Genomic DNA, 16,682 nt, shown 5'->3' on the forward strand with positions numbered 1-16,682 from the left:
TCAAAACCCACAATGCAGTCACTCAGTGGTGCTTTGCTATCAATACAATCTGCCTCATCGGATTTACCACGGTCGTCTAAATCAACCTCAGCAAGTAAATTATCAGGTTTAACTATGCTACTCTCTCTCGCTGTGTGCTTTATGGATTACATTAACATTGGGACTGGTTTTACAACTATGAGAAGAGAAACTCCCGTAGAGGTGATTGGATGTAGCTGTCTTATAAATTTTAAGTCTCTGTTTACACGTTATCTTGATCCTTTCCCATGCTTTTACTCCGGATTTTCTTCCTTTTTATGAGTTAGCAATTACAAGTTCTATTAATAGCACATTTAACTTTATCCCACTAGTTAACTAAAATCTCACACTTCTGAATTCTTTCTCAATTCCCGGTTACTTTCTCGTTTTCCTTTTCCCCTTTTGTTTCTTTATTATTTGCTTTCGTCCCTGTGACATATTTATTAATTAAGGAGTAGTGGGGCAATGGAGGTGTTCAGATTCTGGTTCAGACCGTCAAGAACTTAAAAGTTATCGTCTCTGAAAATATTTCCTTATACATGGCTGCTATCTCCCACCTAAAATCTAAAGTTTTATCTATTATGAGTGCACTTTCCAATTAAGATAAGTTGATATGTCTTTAAATCTTAGAGCTGCTGGTAAAGTTAGCACACCTTAAAATTTTTATGTGCTTGTAGTTGTGCTTGGTGTTGACGTGTTGTTGTATGAACAGACCCTTAATTCTTTAAAGTATGAATTTTTCTACTGCAGCTTTTGCAACACTGTGAACCTGAAAGTGTATCATACCTGGATGAGGTGGCCAGCAACACAGCAACTCAGGATATGGCACACATTCTGTTGGACTCAAGGTATTGGTTTCTAAAATCAAAGCATCATGCAGTTTTTGTCATAACTGTAGAGAGATACATGTTCTTTGCATTTATAATAGAAAAAATTTCCCAGACCCTTTAGATCTATTGTTACAATTACATTGAAAAAACAAGTTTTGTACTCTGAAAATGAACTGAATTATTTTCCAACTTTTTCTTGTGATTTTTAACTACTTATTAGTAATGCCTTGTACTTGTGCTTGGTGTGGTTGTATAAACATACCCTTAATTCTATAAAGTAAGTGTGATTTTTTCTGCTGCAGTTTTTGCTAATTAGTAATGCATAGCCGCAATTGGTCTATAACATTGTTTGTAGTATTTACTGTACATTAAGCATTGCAATATCTGCACTTTGAGAAAGATTTTGCGTGCTATACATATGAACAGTTGTCATTTTATTCATTTTGCCTTACTTGGTGCTATCATGGTCATTTGTTTTGTATAGGTTCCTGCATTGCGGAAAAAAGCTTGGTAAAGATTCAAGACAGTTAAATTCTCCCTCCAATAACTCCCTCCAAGGCAAGTTACCAGAAGGGCAACTTGAGCTTAATACAAAGCTCTTGACAAGTGCCGTCTTATATGCTTCAAATTATCTGTCATTCATCATGAAGTGTGTTTATAGGGTTTGTATTTTCTGTATGTATTTTGTGTAGTGCAGGCAGTGTGTAATATTTTTTTGTATGTATGTGTAAAGTGTGTGTATTTGTGTAGTGCAAGCAGTGTGTATATTTTATGTATTTTGTGTATAGTGTATGTAGTGCAGTGTGTTTTATTGTGTGCGGACACTATGTGTATTTTGTGTATAGTGTGTGAATTTTACGTGTAGTGTATTTTGTGTATAGTGTGTGAATTTTACGTGTAATGTATAATATGTTTAGGAATACTTTTTGTAGTGTATGTATACTTTATGTGAAGTGTGTGCAGTGCATGTATATTGTGTGTATAGTATACATTGAGTATATTTTGTGTTTTTTTTGTAGTGTGTTCAGTTTGTTTATTATGTACGAGTGTATATTTTGTGTATAGTTCAAGTATGATGTAGTGTGCATCTATGTTTGCAACGCATGTATTTTGTTTATACGTGCGTGTGCAGCGCATGGATTTTGTGTGTAGTGTGTGTAGTATGTCTATAATATCTTGCGTGTGTATTGTCTGTATAGAATGTGTGTTATTTTGTGTAGTAAGCAACATGTGCGTTGTATGTATATTGTGCGTGGTATATATACTTTGTGTGCAATTTGAACTTTGTGTTATGATACATAGTATGTATATAGTATGTAATGTGTATGAAGGGTGTGTTATTTTTTATTTAGTGCATAGTATGTTCATTTTATGTAGATATAGTGTGTATGTGTTTTATTTATATTGTCTTTGTGTTTTTTTTGTACCGTGGTTAATGTTTGTAGTATATGCGACGTATTTATAAATTGTGTATTTATAGTGTATAAAGTGTATTTTGTCTATATATTGTGTGTAAAGTGTCTTATTTTCTTTTGTGTGTGTTTATTTTGTGAATTGCGTACTAGTGTGTATTTTGTGTATAATGCGTGTGGTATGAGCAATCCATTTAGCGTGTAGTGTATTTTATTTATATTGTGTTTATGTATTTTATCGTCCATTTAATGTGTAGTGTATTTTATTTATACTATGTTTAATATTTATAATATGTGGTATGTATGTATAAATATAGAATTTTATATGTACATTTGTTATATAGTGTATATAAATATGTGCAGCATATGTATACTAAGTGGTGTTTCTATAATGTTTGTATTCTCTGTATTTATTTTGTGTATAGTGTGTGTAGTGATTGTTTAATATGTATGTGTATAAAGTGTGCGTATTTGAGTGTTGTATATACTTTGTACTTTGTGTCAATGTATTGTATGTATATGTAGTGTGTTTTGTTGTGTGTGAATTTTATGTGCAGTGTATTTTGTGTATAGTGTGTGAATATTACGTGTAATGTATAATATGTTTAGGAATACTTTTTGTAGTGTATGTATACTTTGTGTGAAGTGTGTGCAGGGCATGTATATTGTGTGTATAGTATACATTGAGTATATTTTGTGTTTTTTTTGTAGTGTGTTCAGTTTGTTTATTATGTACGAGTGTATATTTTGTGTATAGTTCAAGTATGATGTAGTGTGCATCTACGTTTGCAACGCATGTATTTTGTTTATACGTGCGTGTGCAGCGCATGGATTTTGTGTGTAGTGTGTGTAGTATGTCTATAATATCTTGCGTGTGTATTGTCTGTATAGAATGTGTGTTATTTTGTGTAGTAAGCAACATGTGCGTTGTATGTATATTGTGCGTGGTATATATACTTTGTGTGCAATTTGAACTTTGTGTTATGATACATAGTATGTATATAATATGTAATGTGCATGAAGGGTGTGTTATTTTTTATTTAGTGCATAATATGTTCATTTTATTTAGATATAGTGTGTATGTGTTTTATTTATATTGTCTTTGTGTTTTTTTTGTACCGTGGTTAATGTTTGTAGTATATGCGACGTATTTATAAATTGTGTATTTATAGTGTATAAAGTGTATTTTGTCTATATATTGTGTGTAAAGTGTCTTATTTTCTTTTGTGTGTGTTTATTTTGTGAATTGCGTACTAGTGTGTATTTTGTGTATAATGCGTGTGGTATGAGCAATCCATTTAGCGTGTAGTGTATTTTATTTATATTGTGTTTATGTATTTTATCGTCCATTTAATGTGTAGTGTATTTTATTTATACTATGTTTAATGTTTATAATACGTGGTATGTATGTATAAATATAGAATTTTATATGTACATTTGTTGTATAGTGTATATAAATATGTGCAGCATATGTATACTAAGTGGTGTTTCTATAATGTTTGTATTCTCTGTATTTATTTTGTGTATAGTGTGTGTAGTGATTCTTTAATATGTATGTGTATAAAGTGTGCGTATTTGAGTGTTGTATATACTTTGTACTTTGTGTCAATGTATTGTATGTATATGTAGTGTCATTTGTTGTGTGCGGACACTATGTGTATTTTGTGTATAGTGTGTGAATTTTACGTGCAGTGTATTTTGTGTATAGTGTGTGAATATTACGTGTAATGTATAATATGTTTAGGAATACTTTTTGTAGTGTATGTATACTTTGTGTGAAGTGTGTGCAGGGCATGTATATTGTGTGTATAGTATACATTGAGTATATTTTGTGTTTTTTTTGTAGTGTGTTCAGTTTGTTTATTATGTACGAGTGTATATTTTGTGTATAGTTCAAGTATGATGTAGTGTGCATCTATGTTTGCAACGCATGTATTTTGTTTATACGTGCGTGTGCAGCGCATGGATTTTGTGTGTAGTGTGTGTAGTATGTCTATAATATCTTGCGTGTGTATTGTCTGTATAGAATGTGTGTTATTTTGTGTAGTAAGCAACATGTGCGTTGTATGTATATTGTGCGTGGTATATATACTTTGTGTGCAATTTGAACTTTGTGTTATGATACATAGTATGTATATAATATGTAATGTGCATGAAGGGTGTGTTATTTTTTATTTAGTGCATAGTATGTTCATTTTATGTAGATATAGTGTGTATGTGTTTTATTTATATTGTCTTTGTGTTTTTTTTGTACCGTGGTTAATGTTTGTAGTATATGCGACGTATTTATAAATTGTGTATTTATAGTGTATAAAGTGTATTTTGTCTATATATTGTGTGTAAAGTGTCTTATTTTCTTTTGTGTGTGTTTATTTTGTGAATTGCGTACTAGTGTGTATTTTGTGTGTAATGCGTGTGGTATGTGCAATCCAGTTAGCGTGTAGTGTATTTTATTTATATTGTGTTTATGTATTTTATCGTCCATTTAATGTGTAGTGTATTTTATTTATACTATGTTTAATGTTTATAATACGTGGTATGTATGTATAAATATAGAATTTTATATGTACATTTGTTGTATAGTGTATATAAATATGTGCAGCATATGTATACTAAGTGGTGTTTCTATAATGTTTGTATTCTCTGTATTTATTTTGTGTATAGTGTGTGTAGTGATTGTTTAATATGTATGTGTATAAAGTGTGCGTATTTGAGTGTTGTATATACTTTGTACTTTGTGTCAATGTATTGTATGTATATGTAGTGTGTTTTGTTGTGTGCGGACACTATGTGTATTTTGTGTATAGTGTGTGAATTTTACGTGCAGTGTATTTTGTGTATAGTGTGTGAATATTACGTGTAATGTATAATATGTTTAGGAATACTTTTTGTAGTGTATGTATACTTTGTGTGAAGTGTGTGCAGGGCATGTATATTGTGTGTATAGTATACATTGAGTATATTTTGTGTTTTTTTTGTAGTGTGTTCAGTTTGTTTATTATGTACGAGTGTATATTTTGTGTATAGTTCAAGTATGATGTAGTGTGCATCTATGTTTGCAACGCATGTATTTTGTTTATACGTGCGTGTGCAGCGCATGGATTTTGTGTGTAGTGTGTGTAGTATGTCTATAATATCTTGCGTGTGTATTGTCTGTATAGAATGTGTGTTATTTTGTGTAGTAAGCAACATGTGCGTTGTATGTATATTGTGCGTGGTATATATACTTTGTGTGCAATTTGAACTTTGTGTTATGATACATAGTATGTATATAATATGTAATGTGCATGAAGGGTGTGTTATTTTTTATTTAGTGCATAGTATGTTCATTTTATGTAGATATAGTGTGTATGTGTTTTATTTATATTGTCTTTGTGTTTTTTTTATACCGTGGTTAATGTTTGTAGTATATGCGACGTATTTATAAATTGTGTATTTATAGTGTATTTTGTCTACATATTGTGTGTAAAGTGTCTTATTTTCTTTTGTGTGTGTTTATTTTGTGAATTGCGTACTTGTGTGTATTTTGTGTGTAATGCGTGTGGTATGTGCAATCCATTTAGCGTGTAGTGTATTTTATTTATATTGTGTTTATGTATTTTATCGTCCATTTAATGTGTAGTGTATTTTATTTATACTATGTTTAATGTTTATAATACGTGGTATGTATGTATAAATATAGAATTTTATATGTACATTTGTTGTATAGTGTATATAAATATGTGCAGCATATGTATACTAAGTGGTGTTTCTATAATGTTTGTATTCTCTGTATTTATTTTTTGTATAGTGTGTGTAGTGATTGTTTAATATGTATGTGTATAAAGTGTGCGTATTTGAGTGTTGTATATACTTTGTACTTTGTGTCAATGTATTGTATGTATATGTAGTGTGTTTTGTTGTGTGCGGACACTATGTATATTTTGTGTATAGTGTGTGAATTTTACGTGCAGTGTATTTTGTGTATAGTGTGTGAATATTACGTGTAATGTATAATATGTTTAGGAATACTTTTTGTAGTGTATGTATACTTTGTGTGAAGTGTGTGCAGGGCATGTATATTGTGTGTATAGTATACATTGAGTATATTTTGTGTTTTTTTTGTAGTGTGTTCAGTTTGTTTATTATGTACGAGTGTATATTTTGTGTATAGTTCAAGTATGATGTAGTGTGCATCTATGTTTGCAACGCATGTATTTTGTTTATACGTGCGTGTGCAGCGCATGGATTTTGTGTGTAGTGTGTGTAGTATGTCTATAATATCTTGCGTGTGTATTGTCTGTATAGAATGTGTGTTATTTTGTGTAGTAAGCAACATGTGCGTTGTATGTATATTGTGCGTGGTATATATACTTTGTGTGCAATTTGAACTTTGTGTTATGATACATAGTATGTATATAATATGTAATGTGCATAAAGGGTGTGTTATTTTTTATTTAGTGCATAGTATGTTCATTTTATGTAGATATAGTGTGTATGTGTTTTATTTATATTGTCTTTGTGTTTTTTTTGTACCGTGGTTAATGTTTGTAGTATATGCGACGTATTTATAAATTGTGTATTTATAGTGTATAAAGTGTATTTTGTCTATATATTGTGTGTAAAGTGTCTTATTTTCTTTTGTGTGTGTTTATTTTGTGAATTGCGTACTAGTGTGTATTTTGTGTGTAATGCGTGTGGTATGTGCAATCCAGTTAGCGTGTAGTGTATTTTATTTATATTGTGTTTATGTATTTTATCGTCCATTTAATGTGTAGTGTATTTTATTTATACTATGTTTAATGTTTATAATACGTGGTATGTATGTATAAATATAGAATTTTATATGTACATTTGTTGTATAGTGTATATAAATATGTGCAGCATATGTATACTAAGTGGTGTTTCTATAATGTTTGTATTCTCTGTATTTATTTTGTGTATAGTGTGTGTAGTGATTGTTTAATATGTATGTGTATAAAGTGTGCGTATTTGAGTGTTGTATATACTTTGTACTTTGTGTCAATGTATTGTATGTATATGTAGTGTGTTTTGTTGTGTGCGGACACTATGTGTATTTTGTGTATAGTGTGTGAATTTTACGTGCAGTGTATTTTGTGTATAGTGTGTGAATATTACGTGTAATGTATAATATGTTTAGGAATACTTTTTGGAGTGTATGTATACTTTGTGTGAAGTGTGTGCAGGGCATGTATATTGTGTGTATAGTATACATTGAGTATATTTTGTGTTTTTTTTGTAGTGTGTTCAGTTTGTTTATTATGTACGAGTGTATATTTTGTGTATAGTTCAAGTATGATGTAGTGTGCATCTATGTTTGCAACGCATGTATTTTGTTTATACGTGCGTGTGCAGCGCATGGATTTTGTGTGTAGTGTGTGTAGTATGTCTATAATATCTTGCGTGTGTATTGTCTGTATAGAATGTGTGTTATTTTGTGTAGTAAGCAACATGTGCGTTGTATGTATATTGTGCGTGGTATATATACTTTGTGTGCAATTTGAACTTTGTGTTATGATACATAGTATGTATATAATATGTAATGTGCATGAAGGGTGTGTTATTTTTTATTTAGTGCATAGTATGTTCATTTTATGTAGATATAGTGTGTATGTGTTTTATTTATATTGTCTTTGTGTTTTTTTTATACCGTGGTTAATGTTTGTAGTATATGCGACGTATTTATAAATTGTGTATTTATAGTGTATTTTGTCTACATATTGTGTGTAAAGTGTCTTATTTTCTTTTGTGTGTGTTTATTTTGTGAATTGCGTACTTGTGTGTATTTTGTGTGTAATGCGTGTGGTATGTGCAATCCATTTAGCGTGTAGTGTATTTTATTTATATTGTGTTTATGTATTTTATCGTCCATTTAATGTGTAGTGTATTTTATTTATACTATGTTTAATGTTTATAATACGTGGTATGTATGTATAAATATAGAATTTTATATGTACATTTGTTGTATAGTGTATATAAATATGTGCAGCATATGTATACTAAGTGGTGTTTCTATAATGTTTGTATTCTCTGTATTTATTTTGTGTATAGTGTGTGTAGTGATTGTTTAATATGTATGTGTATAAAGTGTGCGTATTTGAGTGTTGTATATACTTTGTACTTTGTGTCAATGTATTATATGTATATGTAGTGTGTTTTGTTGTGTGCGGACACTATGTATATTTTGTGTATAGTGTGTGAATTTTACGTGCAGTGTATTTTGTGTATAGTGTGTGAATATTACGTGTAATGTATAATATGTTTAGGAATACTTTTTGTAGTGTATGTATACTTTGTGTGAAGTGTGTGCAGGGCATGTATATTGTGTGTATAGTATACATTGAGTATATTTTGTGTTTTTTTTGTAGTGTGTTCAGTTTGTTTATTATGTACGAGTGTATATTTTGTGTATAGTTCAAGTATGATGTAGTGTGCATCTATGTTCGCAACGCATGTATTTTGTTTATACGTGCGTGTGCAGCGCATGGATTTTGTGTGTAGTGTGTGTAGTATGTCTATAATATCTTGCGTGTATTGTCTGTATAGAATGTGTGTTATTTTGTGTAGTAAGCAACATGTGCGTTGTATGTATATTGTGCGTGGTATATATACTTTGTGTGCAATTTGAACTTTGTGTTATGATACATAGTATGTATATAATATGTAATGTGCATGAAGGGTGTGTTATTTTTTATTTAGTGCATAGTATGTTCATTTTATGTAGATATAGTGTGTATGTGTTTTATTTATATTGTCTTTGTGTTTTTTTTGTACCATGGTTAATGTTTGTAGTATATGCGACGTATTTATAAATTGTGTATTTATAGTGTATAAAGTGTATTTTGTCTATATATTGTGTGTAAAGTGTCTTATTTTCTTTTGTGTGTGTTTATTTTGTGAATTGCGTACTAGTGTGTATTTTGTGTGTAATGCGTGTGGTATGAGCAATCCATTTAGCGTGTAGTGTATTTTATTTATATTGTGTTTATGTATTTTATCGTCCATTTAATGTGTAGTGTGTTTTATTTATACTATGTTTAATGTTTATAATACATGGTATGTATGTATAAATATAGAATTTTATATGTACATTTGTTGTATAGTGTATATAAATATGTGCAGCATATGTATACTAAGTGGTGTTTCTATAATGTTTGTATTCTCTGTATTTATTTTGTGTATAGTGTGTGTAGTGATTGTTTAATATGTATGTGTATAAAGTGTGCGTATTTGAGTGTTGTATATACTTTGTACTTTGTGTCAATGTATTGTATGTATATGTAGTGTGTTTTGTTGTGTGCGGACACTATGTGTATTTTGTGTATAGTGTGTGAATTTTACGTGCAGTGTATTTTGTGTATAGTGTGTGAATATTACGTGTAATGTATAATATGTTTAGGAATACTTTTTGTAGTGTATGTATACTTTGTGTGAAGTGTGTGCAGGGCATGTATATTGTGTGTATAGTATACATTGAGTATATTTTGTGTTTTTTTTGTAGTGTGTTCAGTTTGTTTATTATGTACGAGTGTATATTTTGTGTATAGTTCAAGTATGATGTAGTGTGCATCTATGTTTGCAACGCATGTATTTTGTTTATACGTGCGTGTGCAGCGCATGGATTTTGTGTGTAGTGTGTGTAGTATGTCTATAATATCTTGCGTGTGTATTGTCTGTATAGAATGTGTGTTATTTTGTGTAGTAAGCAACATGTGCGTTGTATGTATATTGTGCGTGGTATATATACTTTGTGTGCAATTTGAACTTTGTGTTATGATACATAGTATGTATATAATATGTAATGTGCATGAAGGGTGTGTTATTTTTTATTTAGTGCATAATATGTTCATTTTATGTAGATATAGTGTGTATGTGTTTTATTTATATTGTCTTTGTGTTTTTTTTGTACCGTGGTTAATGTTTGTAGTATATGCGACGTATTTATAAATTGTGTATTTATAGTGTATAAAGTGTATTTTGTCTATATATTGTGTGTAAAGTGTCTTATTTTCTTTTGTGTGTGTTTATTTTGTGAATTGCGTACTAGTGTGTATTTTGTGTATAATGCGTGTGGTATGAGCAATCCATTTAGCGTGTAGTGTATTTTATTTATATTGTGTTTATGTATTTTATCGTCCATTTAATGTGTAGTGTATTTTATTTATACTATGTTTAATGTTTATAATACGTGGTATGTATGTATAAATATAGAATTTTATATGTACATTTGTTGTATAGTGTATATAAATATGTGCAGCATATGTATACTAAGTGGTGTTTCTATAATGTTTGTATTCTCTGTATTTATTTTGTGTATAGTGTGTGTAGTGATTGTTTAATATGTATGTGTATAAAGTGTGCGTATTTGAGTGTTGTATATACTTTGTACTTTGTGTCAATGTATTGTATGTATATGTAGTGTGTTTTGTTATGTGCGGACACTATGTGTATTTTGTGTATAGTGTGTGAATTTTACGTGCAGTGTATTTTGTGTATAGTGTGTGAATATTACGTGTAATGTATAATATGTTTAGGAATACTTTTTGTAGTGTATGTATACTTTGTGTGAAGTGTGTGCAGGGCATGTATATTGTGTGTATAGTATACATTGAGTATATTTTGTGTTTTTTTTGTAGTGTGTTCAGTTTGTTTATTATGTACGAGTGTATATTTTGTGTATAGTTCAAGTATGATGTAGTGTGCATCTATGTTTGCAACGCATGTATTTTGTTTATACGTGCGTGTGCAGCGCATGGATTTTGTGTGTAGTGTGTGTAGTATGTCTATAATATCTTGCGTGTGTATTGTCTGTATAGAATGTGTGTTATTTTGTGTAGTAAGCAACATGTGCGTTGTATGTATATTGTGCGTGGTATATATACTTTGTGTGCAATTTGAACTTTGTGTTATGATACATAGTATGTATATAATATGTAATGTGCATGAAGGGTGTGTTATTTTTTATTTAGTGCATAGTATGTTCATTTTATGTAGGTATAGTGTGTATGTGTTTTATTTATATTGTCTTTGTGTTTTTTTTGTACCGTGGTTAATGTTTGTAGTATATGCGACGTATTTATAAATTGTGTATGTATAGTGTATAAAGTGTATTTTGTCTATATATTGTGTGTAAAGTGTCTTATTTTCTTTTGTGTGTGTTTATTTTGTGAATTGCGTACTAGTGTGTATTTTGTGTGTAATGCGTGTGGTATGTGCAATCCATTTAGCGTGTAGTGTATTTTATTTATATTGTGTTTATGTATGTTATCGTCCATTTAATGTGTAGTGTATTTTATTTATACTATGTTTAATGTTTATAATACGTGATATGTATGTATAAATATAGAATTTTATATGTACATTTGTTGTATAGTGTATATAAATATGTGCAGCATATGTATACTAAGTGGTGTTTCTATAATGTTTGTATTCTCTGTATTTATTTTGTGTATAGTGTGTGTAGTGATTGTTTAATATGTATGTGTATAAAGTGTGCGTATTTGAGTGTTGTATATACTTTGTACTTTGTGTCAATGTATTGTATGTATATGTAGTGTGTTTTGTTGTGTGCGGACACTATGTGTATTTTGTGTATAGTGTGTGAATTTTACGTGCAGTGTATTTTGTGTATAGTGTGTGAATATTACGTGTAATGTATAATATGTTTAGGAATACTTTTTGTAGTGTATGTATACTTTGTGTGAAGTGTGTGCAGGGCATGTATATTGTGTGTATAGTATACATTGAGTATATTTTGTGTTTTTTTTGTAGTGTGTTCAGTTTGTTTATTATGTACGAGTGTATATTTTGTGTATAGTTCAAGTATGATGTAGTGTGCATCTATGTTCGCAACGCATGTATTTTGTTTATACGTGCGTGTGCAGCGCATGGATTTTGTGTGTAGTGTGTGTAGTATGTCTATAATATCTTGCGTGTGTATTGTCTGTATAGAATGTGTGTTATTTTGTGTAGTAAGCAACATGTGCGTTGTATGTATATTGTGCGTGGTATATATACTTTGTGTGCAATTTGAACTTTGTGTTATGATACATAGTATGTATATAATATGTAATGTGCATGAAGGGTGTGTTATTTTTTATTTAGTGCATAGTATGTTCATTTTATGTAGATATAGTGTGTATGTGTTTTATTTATATTGTCTTTGTGTTTTTTTTGTATCGTGGTTAATGTTTGTAGTATATGCGACGTATTTATAAATTGTGTATTTATAGTGTATAAAGTGTATTTTGTCTATATATTGTGTGTAAAGTGTCTTATTTTCTTTTGTGTGTGTTTATTTTGTGAATTGCGTACTAGTGTGTATTTTGTGTGTAATGCGTGTGGTATGAGCAATCCATTTAGCGTGTAGTGTATTTTATTTATATTGTGTTTATGTATTTTATCGTCCATTTAATGTGTAGTGTGTTTTATTTATACTATGTTTAATGTTTATAATACGTGGTATGTATGTATAAATATAGAATTTTATATGTACATTTGTTGTATAGTGTATATAAATATGTGCAGCATATGTATACTAAGTGGTGTTTCTATAATGTTTGTATTCTCTGTATTTATTTTGTGTATAGTGTGTGTAGTGATTGTTTAATATGTATGTGTATAAAGTGTGCGTATTTGAGTGTTGTATATACTTTGTACTTTGTGTCAATGTATTGTATGTATATGTAGTGTGTTTTGTTGTGTGCGGACACTATGTGTATTTTGTCTATAGTGTGTGAATTTTACGTGCAGTGTATTTTGTGTATAGTGTGTGAATATTACGTGTAATGTATAATATGTTTAGGAATACTTTTTGTAGTGTATGTATACTTTGTGTGAAGTGTGTGCAGGGCATGTATATTGTGTGTATAGTATACATTGAGTATATTTTGTGTTTTTTTTGTAGTGTGTTCAGTTTGTTTATTATGTACGAGTGTATATTTTGTGTATAGTTCAAGTATGATGTAGTGTGCATCTATGTTTGCAACGCATGTATTTTGTTTATACGTGCGTGTGCAGCGCATGGATTTTGTGTGTAGTGTGTGTAGTATGTCTATAATATCTTGCGTGTGTATTGTCTGTATAGAATGTGTGTTATTTTGTGTAGTAAGCAACATGTGCGTTGTATGTATATTGTGCGTGGTATATATACTTTGTGTGCAATTTGAACTTTGTGTTATGATACATAGTATGTATATAATATGTAATGCGCATGAAGGGTGTGTTATTTTTTATTTAGTGCATAGTATGTTCATTTTATGTAGTTATAGTGTGTATGTGTTTTATTTATATTGTCTTTGTGTTTTTTTTGTACCGTGGTTAATGTTTGTAGTATATGCGACGTATTTATAAATTGTGTATTTATAGTGTATAAAGTGTATTTTGTCTATATATTGTGTGTAAAGTGTCTTGTTTTCTTTTGTGTGTGTTTATTTTGTGAATTGCGTACTAGTGTGTATTTTGTGTATAATGCGTGTGGTATGAGCAATCCATTTAGCGTGTAGTGTATTTTATTTATATTGTGTTTATGTATTTTATCGTCCATTTAATGGGTAGTGTATTTTATTTATACTATGTTTAATGTTTATAATACGTGGTATGTATGTATAAATATAGAATTTTATATGTACATTTGTTGTATAGTGTATATAAATATGTGCAGCATATGTATACTAAGTGGTGTTTCTATAATGTTTGTATTCTCTGTATTTATTTTGTGTATAGTGTGTGTAGTGATTGTTTAATATGTATGTGTATAAAGTGTGCGTATTTGAGTGTTGTATATACTTTGTACTTTGTGTCAATGTATTGTATGTATATGTAGTGTGTTTTGTTATGTGCGGACACTATGTGTATTTTGTGTATAGTGTGTGAATTTTACGTGCAGTGTATTTTGTGTATAGTGTGTGAATATTACGTGTAATGTATAATATGTTTAGGAATACTTTTTGTAGTGTATGTATACTTTGTGTGAAGTGTGTGCAGGGCATGTATATTGTGTGTATAGTATACATTGAGTATATTTTGTGTTTTTTTTGTAGTGTGTTCAGTTTGTTTATTATGTACGAGTGTATATTTTGTGTATAGTTCAAGTATGATGTAGTGTGCATCTATGTTTGCAACGCATGTATTTTGTTTATACGTGCGTGTGCAGCGCATGGATTTTGTGTGTAGTGTGTGTAGTATGTCTATAATATCTTGCGTGTGTATTGTCTGTATAGAATGTGTGTTATTTTGTGTAGTAAGCAACATGTGCGTTGTATGTATATTGTGCGTGGTATATATACTTTGTGTGCAATTTGAACTTTGTGTTATGATACATAGTATGTATATAATATGTAATGTGCATGAAGGGTGTGTTATTTTTTATTTAGTGCATAGTATGTTCATTTTATGTAGATATAGTGTGTATGTGTTTTATTTATATTGTCTTTGTGTTTTTTTTGTACCGTGGTTAATGTTTGTAGTATATGCGACGTATTTATAAATTGTGTATTTATAGTGTATAAAGTGTATTTTGTCTATATATTGTGTGTAAAGTGTCTTATTTTCTTTTGTGTGTGTTTATTTTGTGAATTGCGTACTAGTGTGTATTTTGTGTGTAATGCGTGTGGTATGTGCAATCCATTTAGCGTGTAGTGTATTTTATTTATATTGTGTTTATGTATTTTATCGTCCATTTAATGTGTAGTGTATTTTATTTATACTATGTTTAATGTTTATAATACGTGATATGTATGTATAAATATAGAATTTTATATGTACATTTGTTGTATAGTGTATATAAATATGTGCAGCATATGTATACTAAGTGGTGTTTCTATAATGTTTGTATTCTCTGTATTTATTTTGTGTATAGTGTGTGTAGTGATTGTTTAATATGTATGTGTACAAAGTGTGCGTATTTGAGTGTTGTATATACTTTGTACTTTGTGTCAATGTATTGTATGTATATGTAGTGTGTTTTGTTGTGTGCGGACACTATGTGTATTTTGTGTATAGTGTGTGAATTTTACGTGCAGTGTATTTTGTGTATAGTGTGTGAATATTACGTGTAATGTATAATATGTTTAGGAATACTTTTTGTAGTGTATGTATACTTTGTGTGAAGTGTGTGCAGGGCATGTATATTGTGTGTATAGTATACATTGAGTATATTTTGTGTTTTTTTTGTAGTGTGTTCAGTTTGTTTATTATGTACGAGTGTATATTTTGTGTATAGTTCAAGTATGATGTAGTGTGCATCTATGTTCGCAACGCATGTATTTTGTTTATACGTGCGTGTGCAGCGCATGGATTTTGTGTGTAGTGTGTGTAGTATGTCTATAATATCTTGCGTGTGTATTGTCTGTATAGAATGTGTGTTATTTTGTGTAGTAAGCAACATGTGCGTTGTATGTATATTGTGCGTGGTATATATACTTTGTGTGCAATTTGAACTTTGTGTTATGATACATAGTATGTATATAATATGTAATGTGCATGAAGGGTGTGTTATTTTTTATTTAGTGCATAGTATGTTCATTTTATGTAGATATAGTGTGTATGTGTTTTATTTATATTGTGTTTGTGTTTTTTTTGTACCGTGGTTAATGTTTGTAGTATATGCGACGTATTTATAAATTGTGTATTTATAGTGTATAAAGTGTATTTTGTCTATATATTGTGTGTAAAGTGTCTTATTTTCTTTTGTGTGTGTTTATTTTGTGAATTGCGTACTAGTGTGTATTTTGTGTGTAATGCGTGTGGTATGTGCAATCCATTTAGCGTGTAGTGTATTTTATTTATATTGTGTTTATGTATTTTATCATCCATTTAATGTGTAGTGTATTTTATTTATACTATGTTTAATGTTTATAATACGTGGTATGTATGTATAAATATAGAATTTTATATGTACATTTGTTGTATAGTGTATATAAATATGTGCAGCATATGTATACTAAGTGGTGTTTCTATAATGTTTGTATTCTCTGTATTTATTTTGTGTATAGTGTGTGTAGTGATTGTTTAATATGTATGTGTATAAAGTGTGCGTATTTGAGTGTTGTATATACTTTGTACTTTGTGTCAATGTATTGTATGTATATGTAGTGTGTTTTGTTGTGTGCGGACACTATGTGTATTTTGTGTATAGTGTGTGAATTTTACGTGCAGTGTATTTTGTGTATAGTGTGTGAATATTACGTGTAATGTATAATATGTTTAGGAATACTTTTTGTAGTGTATGTATACTTTGTGTGAAGTGTGTGCAGGGCATGTATATTGTGTGTATAGTATACATTGAGTATATTTTGTGTTTTTTTTGTAGTGTGTTCAGTTTGTTTATTATGTACGAGTGTATATTTTGTGTATAGTTCAAGTATGATGTAGTGCGCATCTATGTTTGCAACGCATGTATTTTGTTTATACGTGCGTGTGC

At 29.7% G+C, this 16,682-nt stretch overlaps 1 long non-coding RNA gene across 1 annotated transcript; it reads left to right on the forward strand.

Moving 5' to 3' along the window:
* The first annotated feature begins 16 nt into the window (after positions 1–16).
* Positions 17–1,542, forward strand: LOC121765206. Its single transcript, XR_006042795.1, has 3 exons — positions 17–106; positions 769–866; positions 1,333–1,542. It is a non-coding gene; the product is annotated as an uncharacterized LOC121765206 (long non-coding RNA).
* The last annotated feature ends 15,140 nt before the right edge of the window (positions 1,543–16,682 follow it).

Source organism: Salvia splendens, chromosome 14, assembly GCF_004379255.2.
Source record: "Salvia splendens isolate huo1 chromosome 14, SspV2, whole genome shotgun sequence".
Lineage (NCBI taxonomy): Eukaryota > Viridiplantae > Streptophyta > Magnoliopsida > Lamiales > Lamiaceae > Salvia > Salvia splendens.